General features: G+C 42.5%; 1 long non-coding RNA gene across 1 annotated transcript in view; it reads left to right on the forward strand.

The window, feature by feature from the left end:
* The window catches only part of LOC137211192 (uncharacterized), a 486,842-nt gene that overhangs the window by 139,194 nt on the left and 333,752 nt on the right, over positions 1 to 13,896 (forward strand). Inside the window, exon 6 of the long non-coding RNA XR_010936941.1 lies at positions 2,945 to 3,093. This is a non-coding gene — a long non-coding RNA (uncharacterized lncRNA). The remainder of the gene's footprint in view (positions 1 to 2,944; positions 3,094 to 13,896) is intronic.

The raw sequence follows: 13,896 nt of genomic DNA on the forward strand, positions 1-13,896 counted from the left end.
GTTTCTGTTTTTTGTCCTGTGTCTAATTTATTGTCCTAAATGAGCCAATGCTCCCACCATTCTAAAGAGGCTCCACTTTGGCACTTGGCTTCAGTCCTTCCGTGGATCCTCAGGCTGTCTTGTATCCTGGATGACTTCAACACCCGCCCAAATGACACAGGCTTCTCTGGGCTTTGAGTTACTCATCTCCAATAGCTTCTACCATAGCCCCTCTTCATCATGTCCTTCTGTTTGCATACTCAGCATGTTTTCATCACCAGTGTCTTCAGCACTGAAATTTTATATCCAGACCTTGGTCTCTTGACATAGCCTCTGGCAAGTTTCATTCATCTTTGTCCCATTAGGCTCTCCAGACTCTAGATTCTTGTTTTCTCTGTTACCCACTTTCTACATTTGTTTCCCAAGCCATTTAGATTTTATGTTCCATCACTTCTGTCTCTCTTTGACAGTATCAGCTCTTTTGCCCCATGTTCTTCTTTCACACCTGCTTAGCAAAATCCCAAGCCTGGCTGAATTCAAACCATCAGTCTTCCACACCTGAGTCATGCTGATTAAAAAATCTCCCCATGCGTAGATTGGTGCTGCCAAAGGTTTGGATTCTTGGTATATCTTGGCCTTGACTACTTGCCATTCCCAGGAACATGCCATGTATCTTCAGCTATTTGAGATGTCTTTTATTCCTCAGAAAAAGGAGTTGTGACTTTCTTTATGCATGGGTTTGCGTATTTCTTCTTCAAGTTTTTCTTTAGTATCAGTAGTTCAAATTGTGGTGTTGAAAGATCCAGGGTAAATTTTGGTTCAGTCTCCAATGTGGTGGGAGATCCATGGGCAGTAATACTGACATTGAAAGTCTAATGGGAGGTACATGGTGGTATGTGGAGGTTTTTCTGATTTATGGCTGGATCCCAGGTAATAACTGAATAACAGGGATCTGCAAATGGGCGGGGAAAGTTCTCAGGGCCTCAGTTAAGTGTCCAGGCTTAGGGAAGAGCTTCAACCCCAGTAAGGGGACGACAGGAAGGCTCAGTCAGAATCTGAGCAGGAAGGCCATGCACAGTGTGCTCAGTGGTTGGGTAGAATTAGCTCAGTTCTTGTTCCCAGGGCTCACCCAGGCACATGAGATACTAGTTATCTTACCACAGGATTGGTTTAAGACCTTACCAACTGCCTCCTTTGTCAGGACTGGTTTTGAGACATGGATGGAGCTGAGAGTACAGGTGAGTGGGCTGGTGAAACTCTAGGGGTGACAGTGTTGGAGTGTCATTAGAGATGAGGCAAGAGAGGTGAACTGGACTCAGCCTGTAGAAGGCTTAGCCTAAGGGCCTTACCTGGTAGAGAACCCTGGAGGACAGTGACCCAATTGTGGAACCAAATTAAGTGGAAACTGAACAAATAGGAGAGGGTCAGCGGTAATGTTTTTTTCACAGTATTATTTCATCCATATAAAAGGCATGGGAGGGAAATTTTAAGCCAAGAATTAACTCTTGGTTTGCCCTTTGAGGACTGTACACTTTTAGGAGATTTTAGACCTGGTCATAGGTTTTGGGTCTGTGGCCTCCCGGCTCTCTCTTCTGCATGCTAATCTTCTGGTTGCAGTACATTGCAGGAAAATAAACTAATTTTAGTATTAGCCTAATCAAAGTACAGGAAGTCGGATCTGCTTTAATAACATAATATGGTAGAATCCAAAGCTTAATATATGTTTCCTGCTGTAGACAGCTATAATATGCTAATAGATAGTTACCAAAAATATCAATTGAAGGATATTTGCTTTACAAAATTTGATCATAAGATTCCTGTAAAAAAAAATGAATTTCCTCTAGAGAATTTAAAATCTGATTTGGTGTACTACTGTGATTCCATTTGCATGCACATTTATCCTGATTAATAATCAAGTGAGACTTAATAGGGATAAATACACATTATTGAGTTTAGGCTTAAAAATGTCATTGTAAGGATGGAGCTGAGTGCTCTGGCTTTTCAGCAGATCAAGAGGCTAGTTTTAAGTATAAGGCAATAGCGTGACACAGATGCCAGAAAACTGGAGCGCCATCTGAGCCTCAGCTAATAGAAATCAAGGTCCAGAATGAGAGTGGCAGATAGGCCGCCACGTGAATCACATCCCGGTACTTCCCGCCCAACTTTCCTGGGGAACCGAACAAACTTGCTGTCTGTAGAGGCCAGTGTCCTAGATGGTGAGGGAGCTGGAGCCCCATCAAAGTCTCAGAGGATGAACAGATAGAGGATGCTTGGCTTGAGGAAGAGAAGGTGATGGTGGTTCCTTAAAAATTGTGATGGTTTGCCATGTGGAAGCAGGCTTGGATTTATTTGTTATAGGTTCAGATTTAGAATTCAAGGTGGGAATTACAGGGAGGTATTTTCCAGTTTCCTCTTCCTCAGGTCAGAGTGTGTCAAGGATTGTTTTTGTTTTAATTTTTTATACAATTTTAAAAGGTTACACTCCATTTAAAAATATTGGCTATATTTCTCATGTTGTACAATATGTCCTTGTAGCCTATCTTGCACCCAACAGCTTTTATCTCCCACTCCCCCACTCCTATTCTGCCCCTCCCCAGCTCCCTGCTGGTGACCACTAGTTTGTTCTCTATATCTGCAAGTCCACTTCATTTTTGTTATATTCACTAGTTTGTTGTATTTTTTAGATTCCACATATAAATTATATCATACAGTGTCTTTCTCTGTCGGACTTATTTCACTGTGCATAATACCCTCCAAGTCCATCCATACTGCTGCAAAATGGCAAAATTTCATTCTTTTTTATGGCTGGGTAGTAGTCTATTGTGTATATATACCACATCTTCTTTGTCCATTCATCTGTTAATGGATACTTAGGTTGTTTTCATATCTTGGCAATTGTAAATAATGCTGCTATGAACATTGGGACCTGTGTGTCTTTTCGAATTAGTGTTTTTGTTTTTTTCAGATATATACCCAGGAGCGGAATTGCTGGGTCATCTTTTGGTTTTGGTTTTGGTTCTTAGAGGATTCTTGTGTGAGAGAAGAGGTTAGACTGGAGGCTTCCATAGCTCTTCCACTGATGGATTAGTTTAAATTTATCCCATCAGGCATCAGGTAAGCTACACAGCTGTTATTATTTGTTATTTATACTTAAGTACCACTTATTATATGTTTGGGAACTGTTCTAAAACTGTAAAAATATCAATTCATTTCACTTATTTTAACAACCCTGCAACGTAGCTATTACCTGCATTTTATAGATGTGGATCCTGAGGCTCAGAGATATTCAGTTACTTGCACAAAGTAACACAGCAAGAGCCAGATCCACACCTAGGCTGTCTGCCTCTTTATTTTAGGAATATGTGTCTTGAGGATTACATTGTGCCTGAATTATGTATGTGGTGACTCCATTCTCAGTGTATTATTGAGCTACTGCCTGAAAATGACTTTTATCTTCATTATTATTATGATTTAAAGTTTTTCTGAGTTGGGAAGAGTTTCTGATTCACTTTGCTGCACATATGTTATGTTTTGCTAGAAAAACAAATAGAAATACTGTTTTGTGTTCCCTGTGGTATAAATCATTTTCAAACAGTAATTTGGATGATACTTTATCAGCTCAGGTCTCTCTTATTTGTAAATTATAGTAAATTTTAAAAATGACGTCCCTCACAATTGCTTCTCTTCACAACCCATGTGATTTCTTTACAATCACAGGATCTTATATTATACCTCCATGACTTGGAAGAACTGTTTTGTTTTTTTTTTTCCAAATGTTAACTCCCTGGCAGGGGTTATCTCAGTACTGGAGGGTATATGGTTTATTAAACACAGAATGGTCTTTGCTGTTCCTTTGGCTCACAACCTCCAAAGCCTCATCTGTTAGCAGACAGCTGTAACAGTCTCCCCACTGTTTATGTTTAGCTCATGAAGCAGAAAATATGACAGGTTCTGTGTCTTTCAAAATGTCTCCCCCCAAATGCTAGTTAATCCCCTGGCTTTCAAAGGTCAACAAAAGTTATGTCTGCTGGCAGCAAGAATATAGGTTTTCTTTTTCATTCTTATGTAGATGTTATTTATTGACACTATTGTTTATCCAAGATGACTATAATTTTTCATATGATATTAAACAGACAAACCTTTGTTTCCAAATTGTGAACTAAGTTGATGAAGAAGAAAATATCAATCACTAAGTCCAAGTTACAGTTTTTTCTTTGTTGTTGAAATGGTTGAATAATTTTAGAGCTGAAGAAGTACTATCTGAAATAAGTCCATAGACAATTTAAAAATATTTTAATAATGTAATTATTTCAGTGAACAGTTTGATTGTCTAAACAACAATAATACAGTATGACAATTGGAAACACTATTTGCAAGCTGTGTAGCTTTTACCAGTTTTATCGTGTATACAGCTGCAACTAGACTTCGTTAGTGAACCGGAAGGGGCTGAGGAGTGATTGGGCAGGTGGGCTTTTTGAGAACCACTGGGGACAAGAAAAATTGGCCACAATAATAAAACTGATAAGGTGGAGAGAGACAAGTGATGGGAAGATGTCTGCCCCCATTACCAGGTGACACTGAAGAGAAAACTTATGAGCTTGGTGTCAAGGGGAATAAGTAGCACCAGTGTAGGGATGCTGGTCACCCAGAGTGTGGCTTCCTGGAGGGCAAGAAATGAAAAGCCTGCAGCATGAGCAGCTGAAGTGGGATCAGCAGCTGGGAGCAGAAAGATGGAATGGGGAAGACCTAGAAGGAAGGGCTCCCTGGATCTCCAGGATGCAACTTATGCAGGGCAAGTTGGAACACTGAACGCAGAAGCACAAGCACCAGGGACCTAGTTTTACCCTAGGAAAAGAAATCAGGCATCAGTGAGAATGACTGCTGCAGACTGAGATCTCTCGGGTCGTCTCATGAGCAACGTGGAGTCTATAAATGTATCAGTCAGGAAAGCTTTTGGCTGCATGCATTAGAAAACCTGAATATGAAGTCTCAATTGTAAAGGGGTTTACTTTTCATATATGATGAAAAATCTGAGGGCGGGTAGCTGTTGGCACTGGTTGAAGGGGGGTCAGCAAGGTTAGCATTGAGGTCTCTGATTCTTTGGGGGCTTCCTTCGTAGGCTGGCGATCATTTCAGTAGGAAGAGGGGAAAATGCTTTTCCTGCTGCACTGTGTCATGTGCACATTGCAAGCTGGAAGAGGACCTAGGGAAGAGACTGGAAATGGGGTTGGGTCATTCAACCAACAATGTCTGCCGCAACATATTTTCTGCTAGCTAATCTTTGTAATATCATCTCTTGAGAAGAGTTATTTTTGTTTTCTCTTGTATTTCAAACATCCCAAGAAGTGCTAGAAAAGAAGAGGACATGTGAATGTGAAAATACCCTGTGACATTCCATGAAACTATTTTTGAGAATTGAGATTAATGGATTGTGGTACCTTATAATGATGATGATGATGATGATGTTGATGATAATACTAATAATAGCTAGCACATATAACTTCTTATGTGCCAATCTCTGATTTAAATGCTGTGTATAAATTACTGTTAAAAATCTTATCAACTACATTAAAGATAGGAACTAGCATTATTATTCCCATTTTACATACTGGATAACTGAGACCTCTGAACGATTAAATGACCTATCCAAAGCTAGTATAGTATACTATACTAGTATAGTATAAGTGGGGAAACCAAGAACTACACTCTGCAGTCTGGCCCCAGGGCCCATGCCCTTCATCCCTGGTCTACTTGATTTTTTAATTTTTATTTAACTATCACACTTACCTCTTTAATATTATTCTAAATTTTATCATCACTGTTATTTTTTCCTGATGATTGCTTAATTCTGTGGTCCTGAAAAGGCTAAAATTGTAAATATGGACATTTGCCCATCGCCAAAAAGTAAAATCACTGCTAGGAAAATAATACCTACACGGGTTAGATGGGAAGATGAAATGCTGAATCCAGATACAGTGAAATTGGCAAAAGATGGCTGAGTTAGTTTAGTTTCATCCATTTTGAGAAGCCTGGCCCAGATTAGGAGCTCTTAGAGGAAGCAGTGTGCAAGGTGCAGTTTGGAGACATGACGTATTTAAAAGGCAGGCAGTTGAATGATTCCAGCTCATATATACCATTGGGTATAATGTATCTAGTCATCTGCCTGAACCACACAGAATTATTTCCTGCTGGTATTTTTCTTCTGTGTTAATGGTTTTGAACATCCAGAGTAAACAATTTATTTTTTATACTGAGGCAACATTTCACAAAATGCCAACATTCAAATCAACCAGCGTCTTACCTCTCAAAATTGAGTAAAAATCTGTGTGTGTATGTGTGCATCAATAAGTGTAAAGCAAATAATTGAACTGTTTGGTTGCAAATGAAAAAACTCAGTAAAAAATTTAAATGAAAATACTAAGAATAAAGACATAATAATCGCATACATTTGCCTGACATGGTGAGCTATAATTGGAGAAAAATATAGTTTGCTGGAAAGAGAAGTTAGCTAGAAGTGAGAAGAAGCAGGCTCCCATTCTATGGCCCTTTTAATGCTCCTTTCACTTCACTATCTTAATAAGACTGTGGTATTTGTCCTGCGGTATGGTTTAGTGCCTTCAGAAGGACAGATCCATGTTATGGGTCCATAGTTTTGTTGGCCATTTAAAATCAGAAAATAGAATCTTGGCTGGAAGGGATTTATCTCAGAGGTCTTGTCCTCCAATATCCATCTGCAGAGATGATTCATGAAATGTTTGAATTAGTATCTAAGTAGCCATGTTGATGAGGATTCTGTGGCTTTAATGTAGTTGGTTCATCTAGAATCAAAGCTGTTCTAATTTTGCTTATTAGATCTTGGAAGCTGCATGAAGTCTTTTCAAGCCTAGACATTTTCCACTTGCCTTTTGGATAAAGTCCCAAGTCTTTTGCCTCCAAGCTTATCAACTAGCAAGTGGCCACTGCCTCTGTAGAGAAAACCTCATCACTTCTGGCCTCTTACTATGCAGAGCTTTCTAGGCTCCTTCCATATACCATGTTGTCAGTGTCCTCTTCCCTCTCCTTACGTACTTCTCCTTACCTGGAATATCACTCTTCATCTTTCAGTTGGCTAATTCCTTTGTCATCTCTAAGTCTCAACTCAAGTATCACCACCTCCAGAAAGTCCACAATCTTTTTTTTTTTTTTTCGCGGTACGCGGGCCTCTCACTGTTGTGGCCTCTCCCGTTGCGGAGCACAGGCTCCGGACACGCAGGCTCATTAGCCACGGCTCACGGGCCTGGCCGCTCCGTGGCATGTGGGATCTTCCCGGACCAGGGCACGAACCCGTGTCCCCTGCATCGGCAGGCGGACTCTCAACCACTGCGCCACCAGGGAAGCCACAGAAAGTCCACAATCTTGATTGCTTCAGGTTGAGTTAGGCAGCCCTTCCTTGTGTTCCCATAATGCCCTGTGTACGTGTACTGTAGTACTGTATGTTCCACATTGTGTTAGAATGATCTGTTTATGCCTCTTCCCACTAGGACTGTGAGCACATTGACAGTAAGGACATGTCTTAGCCATCTTTGTATTTCTATGACCTGCTATAAGACACATTGTTAAATTCTAATAATACTTATGGACTTGATGAAAGGATAGAGAAAAACACCTGCCACGGTGTATGGGGTCATTCTATCCAGGAGTGGAATGGAATGAGTTTTGAGACTGCCTGTATCCTGGTAGACACAATTTTGGTCAGAAGCCCTGTATGCTTTTCTTTGCACATCATAGGCTGGGGTTGGCTGTCATTGTATTTTGGTCCGTGGCAGCTGCTGGTAGCTAAGGGATTTTATTTGTTTAGTTGTCCTTAGCGACAATAATATGAGATGTTTCTACTTACAGTGTTAGTTGATACCTGATATTATGTTGTCTTATTTTTATTTTTGATATTTATTTTCTCCAGTTATTTAAAAATAGTTCAGTATCTGTACAGTACATTATTGTGCAACTTCTGTGTTCAGCATATTGGAAGGTTTAATACCAGCAAAACTTAGAGGTTGTATATTTTTTACTAGGTTTCTAGACTCAGATTTATAGGTTTTTCAGATTATATAGTTTGCCATCAGAGATCCAAGTCAAAGCCAAACACCAAATATTTGTTGAATCTATTATATGCAAAGTCCCATGACAGGTGCAAAAACATGTAAGTGATAGACTAGCAGGAGACACAAAGCAGAAGTACTTGGAAAATTAAGGGCAGAATAAGGGTTAAATAACAGAACAAGCACAGCTACGATGCTGGATGAAAGTGTAGCTAGACAGGTTCTGTAAAATTAGAGGCAGGTAAGAGCCCTTGGGCTATGGAGAAGGTTTTGGAGTTGAGAGACTCAACTGGGACATTGAGAAATACGAGTGCCGCCTTTAGGCAAAAAGAAGGGGAGGGGGCTTTGCAGATGGTGGGGAGGAGGCCTGAGAGGCCTGGAACCTGGGGCAGTGTGGTTTGGTGGAAGCAGAGCATTCATGGGGGGGCTAAGACCACAAAGGGAGAGCCCTGAAAGAAGCCGCTCTAACAAAAAGGCTGATAAAAGTGGCTTACTGGAGGGTGTGTCTCAAACGTGAATGTAGCTGTGGGTTCTCCTGAGGCTCTAGTTAAAAATGTAGATTTTGATTCAGTTGGTCTGGGGTGGGGGCTGTAGATTCTGCATTTCTACCATTCTGCTACTCCATGGACCTCACAGCAACAGATTGGAGGACTAAGTGAAAAGTTGTGAAGATTTAATTGGAAAAATGGTAAATGATATTCTCATTGTATATTACATAACCCGACTATTTCAGGCTTTTACATAGCACTTTGGAGGCGTGAAAGCGTTATGTCCAAAGGTGCATAATATTCAACCAGGGAGTCACATAGACAAAGTTTACATTCAACAGGTAACACAGTTTTATGGAGCTGTCCTGAAAGAGAAAAAAATTGGTTGTTTTTTATAAAATATCATTATAAAATATGTATTTTACTGAGTGTTAGACACATGTAAGAATCTAGAGGAATGACTTGTTTAAATTAAATTGGAATAACTTTTTCAGTATTTGTCTCAACAGTCATAATTGAGCAAGAAATTGCGTTTTGCATTTGCAAATGGGCTCGGTACTCTGCTTGTCTTGGGTTTAGACCCTTGATTCAGAACCCTGACTCACCTTTGAACCACCTGCAGAGCTAAAAAAAATACTGCTTTACGCCAGGCCAATGAAATCAGAATCTCTGGGGCTGGTGCCTGAGGGTTAGTCATTTTGAAAGGCTTCCAAGAGATCCAAATGTACATCCAGGATTGAGATCTACTGGGTTACTGACCAGATTGTCTAACACTGAATTAAGACGCTGGCACTGGGGGGTTTGACTAACAGACTGTGGGCCTGGCAGGATTAAAATGGGAGTCAGTGCTGAGAGTCAGTCCGTGCTCCAAGAGGCGGAATCCCTGGGATCCCCCTCTGTAGGGTTCTAGGAGTTCACGGGGAACACTGTGAACAGACAGGGTGGTGTCAGAGGTGTGCTAGGATGGGGGGCCCTGGTAGCTAGGGAAGCGAGCAAGGTAAGTAGAGGCGTGGGTGTGGGAGCAGTTGCTAGGGACCAAGGCGAAAGCATCCTGCCAGTTGGTGCCTGCTATCTCCGGGGCACGGAACTGCTTTCACCGGGCGAGCTGCAACACAAAGTCTTCAAACTGCCATCCTGGGTAGGTGGTTCAAAGCACAAAGCCCTTTGATGTGGACGGGCAACGTGAAGATGCAGAACAAAGAGAGGCTTCCAAGGGAGTCTACAGAGTGTAAGAGGGTGCAAGACAGAGAGAAGGGGACCACCCGTACAAACCTCACATACTTTCTAAGCCTCCTTAGCGGTGCTGCGGTGAAATGCCCCGCTCAGTGCCCGAGGCTGTGCCAGTACATGGTCATTCATAAAGCACAGATCCTGGTGACCAGATTCTTGACCTGTGTTTGTATCAGATTTGAGCTGATGGTGTAAGGCTCTTGCCCAAAGCTGTTCCTTAGGGTTTTTTTTTTTTATTTTTTACATCTTTATTGGAGTATAATTGCTTTACAAAGGTATGTTAGTTTCTGCTTTATAACAAAGTGAATCAGTTATACATATACATATGTTCCCATATCTCTTCCGTCTTGCGTCTCCCTCCCTCCCACCCTGAGCTTCCTCTTGGAATATGCCAAGCTCAGTGATTTTGGTACTGAAACAAGTCTTTCAAAACAAGGTGAAACTCAATGGCTTGGCTTAATTCTTCGCTTTTTAGATGTAAAAATCTTATTTCATATAAGAAATAAGTTGTTCTTATTTTTCAAGGATTTATGGTGGCAAACTTTTAACAATATTCACATCTACCAGCAGCCATACCATGAAGTGAACTCGAGGACCCAGCCCGAATCTCAGGCTGCGTCTGCATGTGCCATAGTGATGCTGACTCGGGCCCTATTGAAATTAGAGGGAGACAGTTGCTACGGAGCAGATTTGACATCTTGGCTCCCCTCTGGGTTCCCGAGTAGAACAAACAAACAGGCAGAATGGTAAAGAAAAGCACTTTCAAGCTGTGGAGGAGTTAGGCACACGTAAATTATTATCTGTTCTCAGTGTGAGCCCGAAATAGGCACAGGGGAGACTATTCTTATCCTTGGCAAAAGGCTCTGGATTGTAAAATGTGTTTTTCGCAGGAGGTTCATCTGAGCACTCCTCATATGAGACCCTAGCTCTGACATCTTGTAGGGCAGGAGGAAAAGATCCCAGATGATGGTTTGGTGGAAGGATTGTGGCCAGGAGCTGAGCTGCAGCTGTCCCCTCCTTCCCTTGCCTTGGACCTTGGATGTGTAGGAGGCCTCACGAGGGCTGGGCAGGATCCCAAGCACGGGCTTGCTGGGAGTGGGGTGTGGGAGTAGGGGGCTGGGGGGATGGGCTGGGAGTGCAGCACAGACTTCAGTAGGGGAGGCCAGTTTTGATAAAAAAAAATTTTAAGGATGGGAAGAAAAATAGGTGAGGCTTTGTCAAACCATCAGCTTCTAACTTTGCAATTAAACTCAGTAGTTCCTTCGTTGTGAGATCTTGGCTTAATTTTTGTGTTTTTAGGAAAATCTCCCACAGATGGGAAGAACGTAGCCATTTAAAACAGTTATTCAGCAAAATGTTTCAAAGTTAGGATTGATCGCTTTTTTTAGAGACTAGTGCTTCCACCAGGCAGCCCAGACAAAGCCGCCCGCAGAGGACATCTGTCGTCTCTACTCTCCCTCCTGCTTTTTATTCAGGCGTTCCCGATTCTTCTTATTAAAATATGTTACCTGGGAAAAGGTATGAATGACTGATAAGAGTTTAAAATGTTCTCTGTCCGGGAATCACTTTTAACAGGAATCCAAACCTTAGGCCACAGGTTAATTCCAAATCTGACTGAGGGGGACTCTAGCTATGCTGCCTCCCTGTCCCATGAACAGAAAACCTTCTCAAAGGGCAGTTGGGGGTAATGAGACTTATTCATGCTGTGTGTTTAAATGCCAGAGTCTTTGCAGATTATCGGCCACCTTCCTTTCCATTCTTGTGCTGGTGGTGGTCTCCCTTTTTTCTTCCTTGGCATCTTCAGGCCTTTGGGAGACTGGGATCTCTCATGGAACAAGTCTAGCAACTCCTCTCTACCTAAATGAGGTCATGCAGCCCTGAGACCCCTTGAGGAAGGAGTCTCTATGGGGCTTCCGAGAGTCTGTAAACCCCTGAAACGGCCCACAAATATGTTCCCTTATTTTTCGAAGAAGAGGATTGATTAGATTCCTTAGATTCTCAAAAGGCTAAGCAATACCCCCATACCTCCTGCTACCTCCGCCAGCGTCCCAGATGCTCCAGGATGGCATTTCAGGCAGCAGGTAGCAGGTGGAAGAAACTAGCTGAGGTCTCTGGGGTCTTCTTGGTGCACAGCTCACATGGGTCAGTGGTCAGGTCCTACCGGTACCTACCAACACACAGTCCTCCATTAAACATCCTTACAGGCTTATTATCTGTCGAGTATAGACTCAGCATTAATACAGTGAGCATCTTAATTGAGCCTCCCAGCAGGCCTGGGAGTCCCAAGATTGAGGTCTGAATTATGTAGCACTCTTTCAGTTGCAAGTTAAACAGAGGAGACGATTTATTGGCTCACAAAAATGGGGTATTTGGGGGGAGGAAGTAGATTTTAGGGATGATTCAGCTAATATGGTTAGGAATTGCTTTCCCTGTCAAAGATAAAGGTTGCTGCCTAGACTGCCAACTTTCATTCTGCTAGTTTAGAAGCCACAATGTAGTCTTTAATCCCTCCCTCCCTTCCTTCCGTCCTCCCTTCTTTCGCTCCTTCTTTCCTTCCGTCCCTCTCTCCATCTCTTCCTCTCTTTTTTCTGATCTGATAGCTCTAGCACAAGTCCTAGAGGACTCTCTCATCAACATTGTGCTATCCCTGATTTCTTTGCTGGGGCAAGGGGAATAAGGTATTGTGACTGGTTAAGTTTGGGTGACGTGCCCACTTCTGGAGTTGAAGGGAGTTGGTCCACTTTTCTTGAATTGCATGGACTAAGAATGGGAAAAAGGTAGTTTCACAAAGGGGAACTAGTGCTGTCACCAAAAGGAAAGGGAAGGGATGCTGGGCAGGCGAAAGCGCTGGCTGTCTACCATGATGTCCTTCTAATTCAGGTACCTTCAGCGTCTGAGAGATGGATGGGATCTTAGAACATCTTAGAGTTGAGAAATTTATGATTCCCTGAACTTGTATGAATAAAAGAGTCTGACACATATATAAATGTGCCTAGTTTCAGGGAGAGGATCCATGGCTTTTACCAGCTTCTCAGATAAGGACCACTGAATTAAGAACCCGTCACTTTTTTCAGATGAGGAAGTGAGGACTCCGAAACTCTCGATGTCTTGGCTTTGGAGACACTGTATCCAGCTTTATCCACACCCCGCTGGGTTTTCTAGCAGGACACTGGCCTCTGGATACTGTGTTAAAAACAGGCTTCTCTGATCAAATACATTTGGGAAACGCTATGCACAGTATCTACCTCTGGAGATTCCCAATACATTGAGGCATATTACAGGCTCTGAGAAATCGTATTCTAAAGAAGTACATTTAACTGTATTTAACCCAGAAACCTATTTGAATACTTTTTCTTTTCATGAGCCACCAGTAACACACTTAGGGAAACTGTGTTGCAGCACCTTGCCTCTCCTTTAGGCTGGATGCTATGCTGTGGGTCCTGGTTGGGAATCTGGGGTACCTACTTTCCAGTGCCGGGTGCTCCCTGTTAATCTGGTTCAGTTTCAGAGATTTCGGGACACAGTCACTCTCTAAGGTATGGAGGCTGCTCACCACCGCACTCTCCTGCATTCTATCACCCCTCTCCGGCCACAGGAGGGCCGAGAGGCAAAGGCCTCTGGCTCAACGCTGCAGGAAAACGAGGACCACGGTTCAGTGCCAGGCCCTCAGCGGGCCCTGGTCAGTGCCGTGGGCCTGGGGCGTGGGCAGTGTCCATAGGTTGTTCTGTACGCTCTCGGATGGTGAGACAAGCTGGTCTGCTCTATTTCCCTTTCAGCCCACCCTGCACTTCCTCCACCACTTCTTTTACCCTTCCCCTCATTCACATCACCCCATGGGGCCTTCCTGTTCAGAGTTCCTAGATCTTTTTCCTCTCCCTGTGTGTTTAATCAGTCGTAATAACAACAACAACAACAATAATAATCATGAGCTTACTATATGTCAGGAACTGTTCTAAGCATTTTAGAGGTATTAATCATTAACTCTTCACAACGACATGATGTGCTATAGGTGCTATTCTGTCTCCACTTTATAGAGGCAGATTCAGATTGCATTTTACATCCAGGGATTTGCACGGCTCTGAGGACATAGCAGAGAACAAAACGAACGTATGTCTACGGTT

This window comes from Pseudorca crassidens, chromosome 18, assembly GCF_039906515.1.
Source record: "Pseudorca crassidens isolate mPseCra1 chromosome 18, mPseCra1.hap1, whole genome shotgun sequence".
NCBI classification, from domain to species: domain Eukaryota; kingdom Metazoa; phylum Chordata; class Mammalia; order Artiodactyla; family Delphinidae; genus Pseudorca; species Pseudorca crassidens.